Here is a 15,957-nt window from a genome sequence, read left to right as displayed (position 1 = left end):
AATAATCAAATTAATATTTAATTATGTAAGATAATTAAATATAAGACTTATAAGTATTTGTGGGACAAATGTCGAAAATCGAAATGAACCAAATGATACATGTGGACCGGTTTTTTAGAGTATGTATTAAGACCACCACATGTCAATAATATTGACAAAATGCACATGAGATGTTCCTCTCATTTGTTTACATTTGAGAGGCCTATATATACCTCATCTTACACAATTGCATGAGTTAATTTTTTAAGTCAAAAATTAGTCCATTTTGGTGTCTCTTGGCCAGTTTTAATATAGAGAAAAGAAGATCATTTTTCCATCTTTTTCCTCTCTTAAAACTTGATCAAAAGTTGATTCTAATAATCAATAAATTCACATATAATAATATACCTCAAATATTATTAGTAGTAATAATATTTGTAGTAATAAAAAACAAGGTTTACTACTACTTTTATCTAGTTAGTAATTTTAGTAGTATTTTGGGATAGTCTTGGGTGCATCCTAAGGAGACCACCTAGGTTGGTGATTTAGAGTTTGGAGAATCATCCTTTGAATTTTTAGCTCAAGAACTACAAAGGTAGGAGACCTTTGTGGTGCCCTTATATTGCCATATTTCTCAATGTAAGGAAGTTTCTACCAATTAATTCTTGTATGCATGTAGATTAGACCATTACATAAAATTAGCTAGTAATTTTATTATCATAAAATGAGTCTAATATGGTCTAATAACTAACATATGCTAACCTCTTAACTTGCATTTCTTTTAACTTGTACATTATTGATTAATTTGTGTGACATGAGAGCAAGTGAGGGAGGGATTTTAATGTGCATTAAATGTGTAGTTGTAACACCCCCATTTATTCAGGAGCCTTTAGCTAGACTTTCCCAAATAAATAGTACTGTTATCATCTCGGTTTCCCGAGGTAGTGAATAACAAAGTACAACAAACCAAAGTACTTTAACTAAAACTTTAGCGATTACATGTTTATTAGAAATTAACCAACTAAAACTTAATATAAAATAATATACAACTCGCAGCGGAAATAAATAAAGTAATTAAATAATCTATGTGGTCTAGACTTCTAGGTAGACTGGCTAAATCTTCACGCATTCCCATAAGCTCCCAAGTCAGCTAATCTTTAGTACCTGTCAAATCTGCTCCCCATTATGGTTCATCACAGGTGTTCACGAATACACGATCAACCACGAGGTTGAGTAGGATAAAATACATTATAACAACCAATCTCTCACAACTATCAATATTCCAATCTCAACTGTTCACATGTCACATCTCGACATCAACTGTCCACGTTATCCACCAGAGACTAAGCCTGGGGCCTTCCAATTAATCACACACGTTATCCACCAGAGCCTAAGCTTGGGGCAGTCCAATAACCACTCACATTATCCACCAGAGACTATGCGTGGGGCCGTCCAATTCTCATAAACCATTCCACAACATAATCGTATAAAATATGCACAACTCCAACAACAAACAATATTAATCACTCAATTAAGTTAATTAAATAAGCAGTCATAAACCAGTCAACCTTCCAATAACATTCACGTATTAAACACGGAAACAGATATAGTTGACTAGATTATCCTACCTCGTTAGTAAATTCCAATAATGCAATCCGAATAAATAGAAATCCAATTAACAAATCTTCTCACAATTCTAGATTATCCTACCTCGTTAGTAAATTCCAATAATGCAATCCGAATAAATAGAAATCCAATTAACAAATCTTCTCACAAACTAATGTAATTCTAGGAGTTGCATTTGGATTATATGGCATACTAGTGATAGTAGCATTTGCATTAGGTTGTATATATAATAGTTGCATCATGACATGTAGTTGTATTTTAGGAAATATTTTGTGAAAATGTCTAGTTGGGAAGCTTGTCAAGTGTGAATAGGCCCTTGTAGATAATTTTTCTCCTTGAAACTTTGTTTGCTAGAATACCCTCAAGACACCCTAGGATGTGTCATACTAGTATCTTTTGACCCATGGACTAAGGCCTAGTCAAGAGTACCTTGTGGTGTGATGACTCCTTGGCTACCGTTTATTCCAAGGTGACCCTTGATGCCATGCAACCGTTCATTCATTTCTATTATCATGTTTTGTTAATACAAAAGGGAATGGGCACAAAAATCTTCAAAATTGAGTTCAAGTACCAAAATGAAAATAAAAAAGTATGCAAAAAAAAAATTGCATCAATGAAAAGAGGAGCAAAAATAGACTCCTATGCTTCAATAAAAGTACCCTTGCTACAAAATGGGGTTACTTTGAAAATGTTCAAAAAGAATGCAAAGAAATAGCCAAGTACGAAATTTCCAAACATAAAAAAGGGCAAAGAAATGTTCTCAAATGACAAATGCCACCAGAAATTTGGGGGGAAACAAAACAAAAGCAAACTACCATTTTGAAACTCAAAGCATTGATCCCTTTTATCCACTGATGATCCTCTTCTTTGTTGCATGGTAGAAAGGGGACAACCCTTTTTCTTGTCTAGGCAAGAGGGGGAATTCCGCGATCCTACAGTGTTTCTAACACCATAAGGAACCTGCTCTTGACAAAAGCATTTAGCGATTATGGACGAAAGTACCCTAGTTTGACACAACTTAGAGGCGATTTGTTGGTATTCTTTTACACTTGGTAGCTTGGAGAAATAATATCTACAATGGAATGTGTACCCTTAGATTGCTTCCCCTCTAGATGATTTCCGCCACTTAGATGAGGAAAGTGGCTATTCTTTTGTAGATGCATCCATTACTTGTTTTGTGTGCTTAATGCTTGGATGTATCGCCATTTTGGCAAGCCCCACCTTGCCTTGCAAGAAGGCATCTTACCTCATAGGTGTCTTGTTGTGAGTTGTAGGGGCGAAGTGAGACCCGCTAATTATCTCACATCGGCTAGTTATTAATAAAGGTCTTAGTTTTAGTCACCTCTTTACTCGGGACGAGCAAAGGTTCGGTTTGGGGATATTTGATGTGACTCATATTTGTGCACATTTAGTCCCCGAACTAGCCTCGTTCCTATGCTTTCTAGTGCCTACTGGGGTCGTTTTTTTATCTTTAGTTCCCTACTTTGCATATTCTTTGAGGTTTTGTGTCCTTGGTAGGAGAGGATCGCTAGCCTTGTATTTATGGAGCAAAGTAAAGCTAAATGGATTGCATCTAATGACCAAGCATCAAACAGGAGACCATTACTAAAGACCTAAGTGAATAAATGAAGTAATATGGGCAATGATGATGACCCCTATGACCTACCAACGATCCCCACGGATCCTTAGGCAGTCAAAGAAGAAGAAGAAGAAGAGCTGATCGAAGATCCGGGCGTCTCAAGCCTTGACCCGGGCGTCTCAACCATCGATCCGGGCGTCCTGAGTCCAGGCCGGGCGTCTCAAGACTTGATCTGGGCGTCTCACCATATGACAATCCGGGCGGCTCTCTCTAGGACTTGCAAAGCACTAATCATCTTCTTAGGGACTTAATCTTCATTTAAGCCCTTAGTTACTCTAATACTTGTACTTAATATAAATACCCCATTGTGTTAGGGGATTAATTAATAAACAAAGTTAAAATTTAGTATTAATCAAGTTTATATATTATTAATCAAGTTGTAATCTCTTAATCCAATATTAATCAAATATTAATTCCTCTTTAATCCTTCAAGTGTTCTTAGTTTTAGTTGGGTAATTTGAAGATTATTTGGGTTTATTATTGAAGACTTGACAACTCTTCATCATTTATCAAGTGTTCTTCAATTATTCTTTGCTTATTATTTGGATCATCCTCAAGTTGGTATAATCCTTTTTACCCTTGCTTAATTATTACCTTACTCATTTACCATGTTTAACTTTGCTAATATGATTGATACCTTCATTAGCATGTTTACCATAGTCATGAGTCAGTAGTCTCCTAGCTAGGGTTAATGGGGGATTAGGGGAACTATAACATGGGGGTAGATTCATACTTAATCTAATATGTTATCATAAGATTGCTTGCTTGTTGTAGTGTTAACCTATGCACATGTTATGCTTGTGCTAGACTATGAAACCTTGCATTTTGCACATCTCTTATCTATTCAACAAGACTTGTAAGATATAAAATAACTCGAGTCTTGTTAGACCATGCATAGAAGTGAATAGGAAGAAAGTAAGTCAACTTGTAGGTGTTGTACAGTCTTGAACGACTCGGCTCCGGGACCCAAATCTTCCTATGAATCATAAGACATAAACTAACTCGATTCCATTACAATAATAATTGCTTGCAACTATGTAAACATGTTTGTATGATCACCACTATGAATCCCCTATGAACCTATGACACCCTAGTGCCTTAATATATTGTTTACAAACCCCTACTTTACTTGCTTTGTTCTCTGAGATTTGGGATAATTGGTGTGTCCCAAAACACTCGTTTATTGGATGGCTGATAAAACATGAGGCACTCAATACCAGAGAAAAGCTCTACAAACTCCATTTAGCTACCTCTGATTGTTGTGTCTTGTGTGAAACAGGGACTGAGACTCATTTGCATATCTTTTCTGAATGTCTTTATAGCAAGCAGATTATAGAAATGATTGAAGTATGGTTACATCTCAAACTGGACCAGGGCATTACTCATGGGACTGTACTGCAGAAACACATCTGCGGAATGGCCAAACTTGCATGTTGGTATCATATTTGGCTAGAGAGAAATAAGTGTCGACTTGAAATGAAGCTCACTAGACCTGATTACATTGTGAAGGAGATCAAAAAGTTGGTTCATGCTAGACTGAAACATTATATTGTGTATCCAGTTTTGAATATAGACAAACATTGGGTTCAACACTTAGACATTCTATGCTAAAAGGCAGGATACTAAGTGTGGCCTTAGAGTATTGTAATTCATTGATGTATCTTTGATATCCATTATTAATGAAAGATTACATTTAACCAAAAAAAATACCCGTCCTTTGGGATCCGACCTTTACTTACCACTCTCCTAAGAGTAGTTTGTTTAGTTATAAATATTGTTTTGGTTGGTCGACTTAGACGACAAAGTTTTAACCGCACTAGGGGGATTAGGGGGAATGATTAAAGGGTAGATCCATACTTCATGAGTTAATTTGGTTGATTAAATTGTTGTTGTAAGTTCTAGCTTTAGTGAACATGTTATGTTTGATGAAATGCTTCATTGACAACCTAGCATGATTCTCGACCTATTCAAAAAAACCCGTAAGATCAGAAGCCTTGGGGATTGTTAGACCATGCACTAGGTTAGTGGGAAGACCGAGTGTACGCGAAAACTAACCCGACTCGACGTATGAGCCACAAGACCGAAAGTTCCGGCTCTACTATACAATGACCTTGACCAAACCAAACTCATAATCTTTAGATTTACTATTTGATCACCCCTATGAACCCATGACACCGTAGTGTTTTTCTCATATTAATTTCATCCTTATTTACTTTACTTGCTCTTGTTTTCATTTATTTACATTTCGTTTCAATTGTTTTAGTTGTAGTTGTTACACTCATCTAATACCAATCAATTTGTGACACTCTTGACACTATTACAAGCGCCTAACTAAACATTATAATTTACTTGAATTCAAGATTTAACCGTCTTTTGGGTTCGACCTCTACTTATTACCTCGCTAAGTTGTTTTTTGAGTGATAATATTGTTTGATAGAAGAACGACACGTCTATTAAAATGGCGCCGTTGTCGGGGACGGTGTGAATTTGAGTTGAATTGCTTTTGTTTTATCTTGTGCTTTTAGTGCAATTTTGTTTGTTTTAACCTTCGGGAACCTCGTTCCTTAAGGTAGTGTTAATTATTTTCTCTAGTGTTGTATTTTGCATGCATAGAAGATTAAATCGTGGTAACCTATTACCAATTGATCCGAAATTGAAAGAACGTTGAGAAACATTAGAAGAGGATTTAGAATCTTTGAGAGAGGATCTACTTTAGCCACGGAGGGATCAAGTTCTTTGAGTGATAAAGGCCTAGTGGATATTAGGATTGAATTTGTAAATCCATTTGCAAGGGACCACAAACCAAACCACAAACTAACCCTCAAAATCACCCACCAAATCAACCAACCATGCCGAATTCTGTACCTACCGAAGATAGCCTACCCAATGATACTCCTACACCCACACACCTAATGGAAAACTTCATAGCAAAATCCGCTTTCATTGAATTGGTTGAAATAAGCCAATTAGGGGGGATGCCAAGTGAGGATCCACATCTTCACATGGAGACCTTTTGTGATTATTGTGAAGCTATCTCTCAAACGGGTGTGACTCAAGATCAAATACGATTGGTACTATTTCCATTTTCATTGATAGGACACTAAAAAAAAAGGTATCATAGCGACGAAATGATTGCGACACACACGAGCACCGTCACAAAAGGAAGCCCTCGACGGACTCTGCGACTGATCTTGATCTCCGTGACGATCTTGCGACGGTATATCCGTTGCAGGCCAAAATCCCAAATCGTGCACAATTATTCACATGGCGGGAAGGCCTGCGACAGAAATTTCGTAACAAACAAAACTCTGCGACGGAATTTTCGTAGCTATGTTTGGTTTTTACGACAGAAATTCCATCGCTGTGGTTTGAAACGGATTTGCGACGGAAATTCCGTCGCAGACTTTCTTTATACGAATAATTAGATCTGGAACCCCCCCTTATCCTCTCATTCCAATTATTTCCCAAATCTCTCAAATAAACCCTAATTTCGTCGACAATTTCTACGGCCACCCACCACACCGACTACCACCCCTCACAACCACTCACCCTCACCGACCGCTACAACTCCCTTCCCCCGTCTCCCTTCTCCATTCTCCCTGCTCTCTTCTCCTCTTTGTCTCGTGCTCTAATCACCCATGCCTGACCACAAACGATGACGCAACATCCACCTTGTCTGACCACCAACAATGCATTTTCTGCCTCTAATAACCCCAAGTTTGTCTACTTAGTCTAATTTTTAATCAAATCCTTCAAGTTTTAATTAATGATGGGTTGTTTGTCATCAATTCCCTCAAACAATATTTATAATCTCAACAAACTACTCTTATTAGAGCGGTAAGTAAATGTCGGATCCCAAGGGACGGGCATTGAATTAAGCTATAAAATGCAAGTAGTTATGCCTTATGTCACAATTTGGTTTGAGTTGAGAGAGTAATCTAAACTACTTAACAAAGGGAATGTAATAAATGGAAAACAAAGCAAGGTAAGTAAATGAGGATGTAAATAATTGATTAAAGGTACGAGGGTGTTATGGGTTCATAGGGGAATCATGATGAGATCACAGAAACAAGTTACATAGATGCAAGCAATTTATTGTTGTAATGGAATCAAGTTAGTTTATATCTTACATTTCCTAGGGAGGTTTGGGTCTCGGAGCCGAGTCGGTCACCACTTTACAACATCTACAACGACATAATTCTCCCTATTCAACTATATGCATGGTAAAACAAGCCTTGAGTTAGTTTATGTCTTACAAGTCTTGTTGAAAGGATAAGAGAATCATGCTAGGTTATCAATCAAGCATTTCATCAAGCATAACATGTGCATAAGTTGAAACTATAACAAGCAAGCATTCATATGAACTTATTAATTAAAGATCTATCCCATGATTAACTCCCCTAATCCCCCACTAACCCTAATTAGGGAACTACTCACTCATTATCATGTAAATCATGTTAACAATGGTGTCAATCATCTTAACAAGCATAAACATGATGGAAGAGTAAAGCAATAAACAAGGATTAAACAAAGAGTAAAGAAATTGTACCAAACTTATGATGAACAAATGGAAATGAAAGAATAATCGAAGAAAATTTGATTGATGATGAAGAGTTATTAATTCTCCAATAAACCCAAATAATCTTCAATTACCCAACTAGATCTAGGTATTTTTGAACATTAATTAAGGAAGGATTAAAGTATAATTAAGCTAATTGATGTCTAATATACCCTAATAACTTGATGCTAATCTCCTGTTACAAGGGAGTATTTATACTAAGTACAAGTATTAGGTTAACTAAGGGCATAAATGACGATTAAGCGCCTTAAATAACATCAAACGCCTTGCAAGTCCTGGCATGGGACGCACAACCTCCTCTTGATGGACGCCCATCCTGCATTGAAGGACACTCGTCCTGATTTTGGGACGCTCGGGCTGAGTTTGGGGACGCCCGTCCTTCTCATTGGGGCGCCGAACTGCGTCTAGGACGCCCGTCCTGAAGGGTAGTTTCGCTTCTTCTTCATTTGGTTGTCCCCTAACTCATGGGGATCCTTCAAGGGTCGTGGGGGTCCTTCATCATTGCTCAATTACTTGTTCTATCAACTTAGTGCAACGTAAAGGGTTCGGGTGCGGAAGCATTTTGGTCGATTGCTGGCATTTGGTTGGTCTGAGTCAACATTATGGGACGGATTGGATATTTTTTTTGTATGTTTTTTGTGTGAAATTAGGGGATATTTAACAAACTAGACCTATAGTTTGATAATGGGTGAAATTCTCGTAACGCGACAAGAATTCCTCTTATACTTTGGAACGCGTCCTCGGTCTAAGTCAAGGATCGATCACGTCGATACTCTTTTGTCTCGACACTCGTGTTTATGGCAACACAAAATGTTTCTGACGTGTTTTAGAGAAAAATCTCAAAACTATTTCAATTTCATAGATGTGTAAAAAATGAATTACAAGGTTAGCTTATATAGCCTCCCTAAACCGACCTCCCTACCTAGGATAGACCACCATTTGACCCTTATTTAATTCTAGTCTTACCTAGTTTCTACAACAATCAACAAATTAAATTGTGGAGAAAATAAGAATTGACAACATAGATTACAAGGTTTAAAAAATAATCAATTGAAGCCTCGAATTCACGTCCCCAAGACCATGCTCGGCTGCTCCAACCGTGTGCTGCTGTTCCGTACTTCCTTGATTTGCGTGCTTGCTTTACATCGTCAACCCATTAATTATTACTTATTATATTTTATTTCGGGATTATTTTAATTCAATTTTATTCGAAATTTCCGTAAGTTTTATTGTAATTTCCACCCCCCCTCTTTACGCATCAACACTCTCCCTCTTCAAAAAGAATCGTCCCGATTCTTGTACTTCCGCTTTTTGCGTTTGGCCATCATTTTAAATCGTTTAGGGGGTTGAGAGGTGGGGTGCTGACTTCCTCATCAGAATCGATTGGTCCATTAATACCAACGGATTCATGAATGATAATTCCCGTGTTCTGCCGGTTCTATTTTGAATTAGGTATCAAACCGATCCAATTTTCAGACTATGGGTCGTTGTTTGTCTCGATTTTGGCCGGTTTGATTGGGCTTGGATTGGCGTTTGCCGCTGCCCTTAAAAGGCTGATTGGCGATTGTTTGGACGCGGAATCCATCTTCTCAATGTCGATAAATTGGTACTCGGATTTTACTTGTTCCTCTTGTTAGAAATCTTTATCTCATTATACTCAACATATTCATATATGTTACTATTAATTTAGTCATAAAATTAATTTACAAATCTTATGCATGCAAACTTAAATTAAAAGAGAAGAAATCATTTTCCTTACTATGTGATTTCGGTTTAATGGGCACCAACAAGATCTCCTTCTTGTTAGTTCTTGAGCACTCCAAATAATGGATGAACAAAGATTCAAGTATAGAATCTTTCCCAAAAGTGAATACCCAAGGAAACCTCTTAAAGACTAAAATAATATGATCTAGTATTATGATTAGTCTTACTTAAAATTTTTGACACAAAATATTTTTGTTCTCTCTTGTTTTTCGGTTGAGAGAGAAGAGATTAGTGAGTTTATTTCTCTAGAATTTTCACAAATTGTAGAGAGTAGTATATTTTCTTACACTAGAAAATTCTATGTTGAAAATGAATGAATAATAATAGATGAGGAAAAACCCTTGTCTATTCAAGGTGGAAACCGAGTGGGGAAGGAAAAAGGACTCAATGCATGGCCAAGATGCTCTTCACAAAAGCAATTAGGCATGCAAAGCTAGTCTTTTAGGTTAATCATCATGTTTTCCACTTAACATAAACAAAACACAATATTAACCTTATTCCCCTTTTTTCGGCACTTATAAAATGGGAAGTCCATTTTATATTTTGTCATTTGTCAATTTGTCATATGTTACATGTTACATGACATGTCATAATGTAAGGTATTTTTAACATATTAAAAATCAACGTATTAATAAAAATACGTCATGTACAAAAATCGACTTAGTAATTCATAATTACTTGTACCAAAAATGGTTTATCAAATTATAAATTACAACGTCTTGTATTTATAATAAATTATTCATTCAATTTCAATTTCAATTTGAATTGTTTCGTAAACAATAGTTTTATCTAAGTAATAAAACAATTCGATTACTTAGACCGTATCCAATTTAATCGAATTACAATAAGACACGTTAACTTTACTCACAAAATCATCCGTCAATTTTAAGCAATTTAATTAACTCGTATCGGCATACGATTAATTAAATAATCAATTAAGAGTATTTCCCTATAGGTATGACCTAAGGGGATCAACTGATCACCACCGTCGCACGACAGTAATGTCAAACTCTAGTCATCCAATCATTACCGATATGTATGGACCAGTTGACTGTAAAATATTGCATCCCACATGTATTCTTAAAAATGAGACTTAAACATGTGATCATCATGATCGACATTTGTGATCGCATTATTGTCGGAGGACACATATTCCAACAATCTCCCACTTGTCCTCGACAAGTGTGTGTCACCAATTCTCTTGTCCTATTACTATCTCCCACTCAATGCAAGGTGTCTTTCGGGTCGTACTTGCAAGTGATCATATCGAGAGTGGTTTCCTCGATCTGGAGAATAACTTATTTGACCGGAGTTATCTACCATAGATACCTTCCGAGCGTGGCCACGCATTTCCAGTTCATTACTCCTCGAGTGGCCCTGAGATATTGTTTTAACCCTGACAAGGGGGTGGACAATTCCTATCGCACTTATTCCCTTCGACTAGCCACAGCCATCATAACCCAAAATATGCCCATTTGACCCCATTTACGAAGGTCGTAGTAACACAAATCAAAGTTAATCTTAAATCGTGCCACCTTAGGCGAACAGTCTTTAGTCAAAAGAATCGACTCATTAGAATACTATAGTAGCTCTCGCCACGACCAGGCTATATAAATTTGCCAGAACTCTATAAGCGGTCATAAGGCCCGACAAAGTGTTCCTAACAGTCTGCCTATGTGATCGACTAGTCATCGCACATGACTCTATGGCACTTGAACTTGCCATCAATCGCATCACATTCTAGTCACTTCGAGACGTCACCTCATACAAGTGACTATGGGTGAATACCATGTTAATCCGGGTTCACTTTAACGGGGTTCAATATTGTCTCCACAACCCGTTTGGATGTAACAAAGTATAAAAGGAGTTTTCAAATTTTTAAAAAACTCGAACGACAAATGTGATTATCATATCAGTAGTCAATACTTGATTACTACTTCATATCCAATTTAGATCTTGTATGTAGTTGTTCATCTCAATTCAATTGAAATGACATGACTCATCATGTTAAGCCTATCAGAAGGCTTTGGTTAGTAGGTTTTATCAACTTCTTGTACCTTACTCAACCTTACTACATACTCGTTTTTCTTTGTAATGTATACATTTGCATTACAAAACTTTCTGAGTACGTGTCGAGATCCAATCAAGACATAGGCTTTCATGCCTTAAAATAGCTCCCACTGTTTTCACAGTGTGCGGGACTCATCCCTCTTGCACATCCCATGATGGCAAGTGTACTCAATTTCCGTTGTAAACATTTCTCATTGTTCTTTATTGTCTAGAACGATTCTAGAATAATCTATTCCTTAAATAATATAGCCACAATGGTATCTTAACCATCCTAATGTGTTTTGATTATGGTTTTGTCAGAAACCATGCGCAATCTCAATTGTCAATTGTCACTTGTGTAACACCCTTACACAAAATTTTGCATTAAAAGCACTTTGCATTGCATCCTTAATGCTTCTGCAAGCACTTAAGGGTAATCTTTATGGCTTACTTGGTAACTATTACTTAAATTCGATTTGAAACAATTCATCATACTCAAAGTATATGAAGTGTTATACATCATTACTTATTTAATTGATCCGCAAAATGAAGCAAATGGAATCAATCAAATATGTTCAATTCGATTGAACTAGTCATGAATCTTATCAACATAAGACTCCTTATTTGACATTAATATCATGTAGATTTATCTCCATAAATCCGGATATTAAAGATGTACTATATTTCTCCAAAGTCTTAAATCAATCGCAATGATCAATATGTCATCCACATATAAGACTACTAAAAAATTCCGTAACTCCCACTAAACTTCATGTAAAAACATAACTTCTCGACTTATCGGGAAAATTTTTATACCATGATCAAATCATTGATTCCAACTCATTGATATCCTACTCAAGACCATCTCTTAAGTTGCACATTATCTTAGGATTGTAAGAATCTATAAAACTCATAACATGTATTGAATACATTCCTTCTAATTGAAGAAGTGGGTTTTAGATTCACTTGCTATATGTATATCATCATAATGAAACACAATCCCTAAGAAGATCCAAATAGACTTAAGCATTTCTACTAGTGCAAAACCCTTTGCAACCAATCAAGCTTTGAAATCTCTCTTTATTAGTGCAAAACCCTTTGTCACTAATCAAGCCTTTTATTTCGGATTTTCATGGCTCTAAGCCTTGTATTGAGTTGTGACTTAAACACTCTCATGTAAGTCATATGTTAATTACTTTCCAGAAGTAATTAACTTGAATCAAACAATTTCTTTGTAAGTTGTAAGCTCTTTACTTTCTTAAAAGTAACACTAATTCATCATCTTCAACAAGTGATGAGTTTAACCTCCTAGGTTTTGAAGAAACAACGTTTTACACAAAACGTCTCATGTAGCCAAAAGATACCAGTTTCTTGCGACATAACATTCTTTGTGGCTCTTTGAATAATTTCTCCCACTCTGTCCTTCTAGAAATAAACTTGTATTCTAGAAAGACAGCTTCACGAGCCACAACCCCGTTGTACTCGTGATTATAATAAGGAAAAATGAGCATTTGTTTCTTTTGAAAAACTTACAAACATGGTACCCTACCATTTCATATCTCATATGATTTGTTTTAGATTTAGTGGAAAAATAATTTAGACAAAATGATAAAATCCCCAAAAGGATCAAGTAACTCAAAGTAACTTGATTGAAGTTCAAACCATATCGAATAGCGTTTGATTTCTTTATCCAACCACACATTATCCCATAATGTGTGTTAAGAGAGATTAACTTGTGATACTATATCACATATCATTTGGCTTATATCAAAGTCTTCACTTTGATAATCCCATCACGACTAAATCGTGATTCTTTGAACTCTTTGAACTTCTTCAAAAATTTCTCTATTTACCTTATTAAGTGAACACATTAGCGTCAACTTAAATCGTTGGTAAAAGAAAATGATCAACCTATTTTGGATCAATGATTTACAACCTCGATCTCCTTTTCAACCAAAAGGTACGAGACATCTTGCTTTGAATACAAGATACGCATATACCATAAGATCTAATGGTTCCAAGAGTACTCGATAACTCTTTGCGTTCATCATTCCACAATTTAAGGTTTAATCTTGGGTTACCAATTTGAGTCTTGCATCATCTACATGATATGTCATTCTAGTTTGGTTTAGAATATAATCACCTTGATAATGGGCTAGCCATACATCAAATCATGGTGTATAGGGTCACAAAAGTGAAACCCTTTTTGTATCTTAACAAGTTTATATTCTTATTTAGAGTTTATGCACTTAATAGTCACAATTAAGTACAACTCTAAACCCAAACACTAGATTGAGTACATAATGACTCTTTCTCTCAACATCATTTGATGCTAGTCGTTATATTATAATCATCTTATGTATCGAATACAATGATGAAAACCACCACCGGTTTCTAATATTGACGAAGTAGTACTAGCAAAAAATTATGTCAATCAAATAAACATTTAAAGAAGAAGGTCCCATTAGATGTCCCAAAACTAATTTGTTGATTCTTCAATAATTTGGGGTAGTTTCCTTTCTAGCGTCCAACAATTAAGACAATGGAAACTTTATCGTTCGGGATTGATAAGTTTAGTATCGTTATTCTCAATAACTTTACTTTTAACATTACCTTGTATCAATTCCATTCTAATTTTACTTCTTTAAAACCTTATCCTTTTCTTAACGGTTTAAGAGAATGCTCCCACTCATTTCAATGAGTCTTTGCTTAGAGAAGCAAAATTTAATTTCATGAAGACTACTCTTCATTCGTTCGTTTAGTCTTAATACTTTCATTGAAGTGGTTGCGGTATTTTGGTCAATTTTGATTTCCAACAAATCTAGTTACCAAAATGATTTAACGTTTCAAAGTACTTAACGTAATTAAGCATATGAGAAACAATTGTAAGTAGATATGTTAGTCAAGAATCAAAAACCCTTTTGATCACAAAAACTTCCATCTATACTCTTCACAAGAGATCCTTACAATGGATAATTCGAGGTTTTAGAAGAAAATTCATATTTGTCTTTAGTTACGATGTTTTATTGGAGATTTGAATCAAAAATCGAAATGATATCGTATATGAATTGCGGTAAGGAAATAGAACAATATGATAACGGAATAGTGGAAAACTCAACATCTATCATTTTATTAATACTTGTAAATAAAAAGTAAAGCATTTACATAGTGACCTCTACCCAACTATGATAAATGATTCCAAGATCCAAATTCATATTAACTTGGGCACGGTGTGCCCGATGAATCCCTTATCAATATAACTCGGTGGATTAACTCTTTAATCGATTCTACTTTTAGAACTCTTGGTCGATAAAATTTCATTAACATTTATCTTTAGCCCAAAACACATCCGACAAGGGCACGGTGTGGCCGATAAATCCCTTATCAATACTTTTGTTGAGCTCAATCCAAATTTCGAATAAATGTGTCCATGATCCAAACCCACATTAACTTGGGCACGGTATAGCCGATGAAACCCTCATCAACATGAATTCGGTGGATAGACATTTATCACCCACTTACCCTACGTAACAAGGTTTGTACCCCGGTGTGGCCGAGTGCACTCCCTCAGAAATAGGTTTTCATGGTTTCTACTTTTTGGTAAGGCTAAGTCTCAATTGTTTGTTTTAGCGAGAGGTCATGTCAATTTATTATCTATCACGTTTTAAGTGAACTAAAGAGGTGAACTACGATAATTGTAATTGACACGGTCGATATACTCGATTAAATGATAATGAATGTTTTAGATATGACGATTTAGCGATGCATGCAACATATAAATAAAAATGCAAAGCATAAATTAAATCCTAGTATGGCCTTCCTAAAAATAGTAAATCTAATAAACTATTACAAATTTGGAAACCAACTCCATTGGTCCCTTGAACTTCGGTTTTGGCACGCATCTCGAGGTAACACCGTCTTAAATGGATCGCCTTCTTGAGTGGCACCGTCTTCAAGGAACTCCGGAATAAATAAATTACATAATAAATTACATAATTTCCTATTATACATTTGTAATTAAAATAAAATAAATCTATTAAATTAAAAAATGGTGATACGAGATCACAAAAAATTACAACCGAATCGATATTCCCATACATTTCGGGTAATATCAATTAAAACTAAGGCCATACTAAGTAAAATTACATAATTCAAAAATTACATAAAATTAAAATATGACAATCATAAATAAAATGCAGCATTATAATATGTATGAACATGCCCAATTTTATGCTAAATCGCCTTTAAGGAGCCAATATCGTATATTAATCGGTTTTTACGGATTTGCGTGTTTTAACCTTTTAAAATCACAATAATTACA

The sequence above is a fragment of the Silene latifolia genome, chromosome 4 (assembly GCF_048544455.1).
Source record: "Silene latifolia isolate original U9 population chromosome 4, ASM4854445v1, whole genome shotgun sequence".
Taxonomy (NCBI): Eukaryota; Viridiplantae; Streptophyta; class Magnoliopsida; order Caryophyllales; family Caryophyllaceae; genus Silene; species Silene latifolia.
This window is presented reverse-complemented; position numbering follows the sequence as displayed.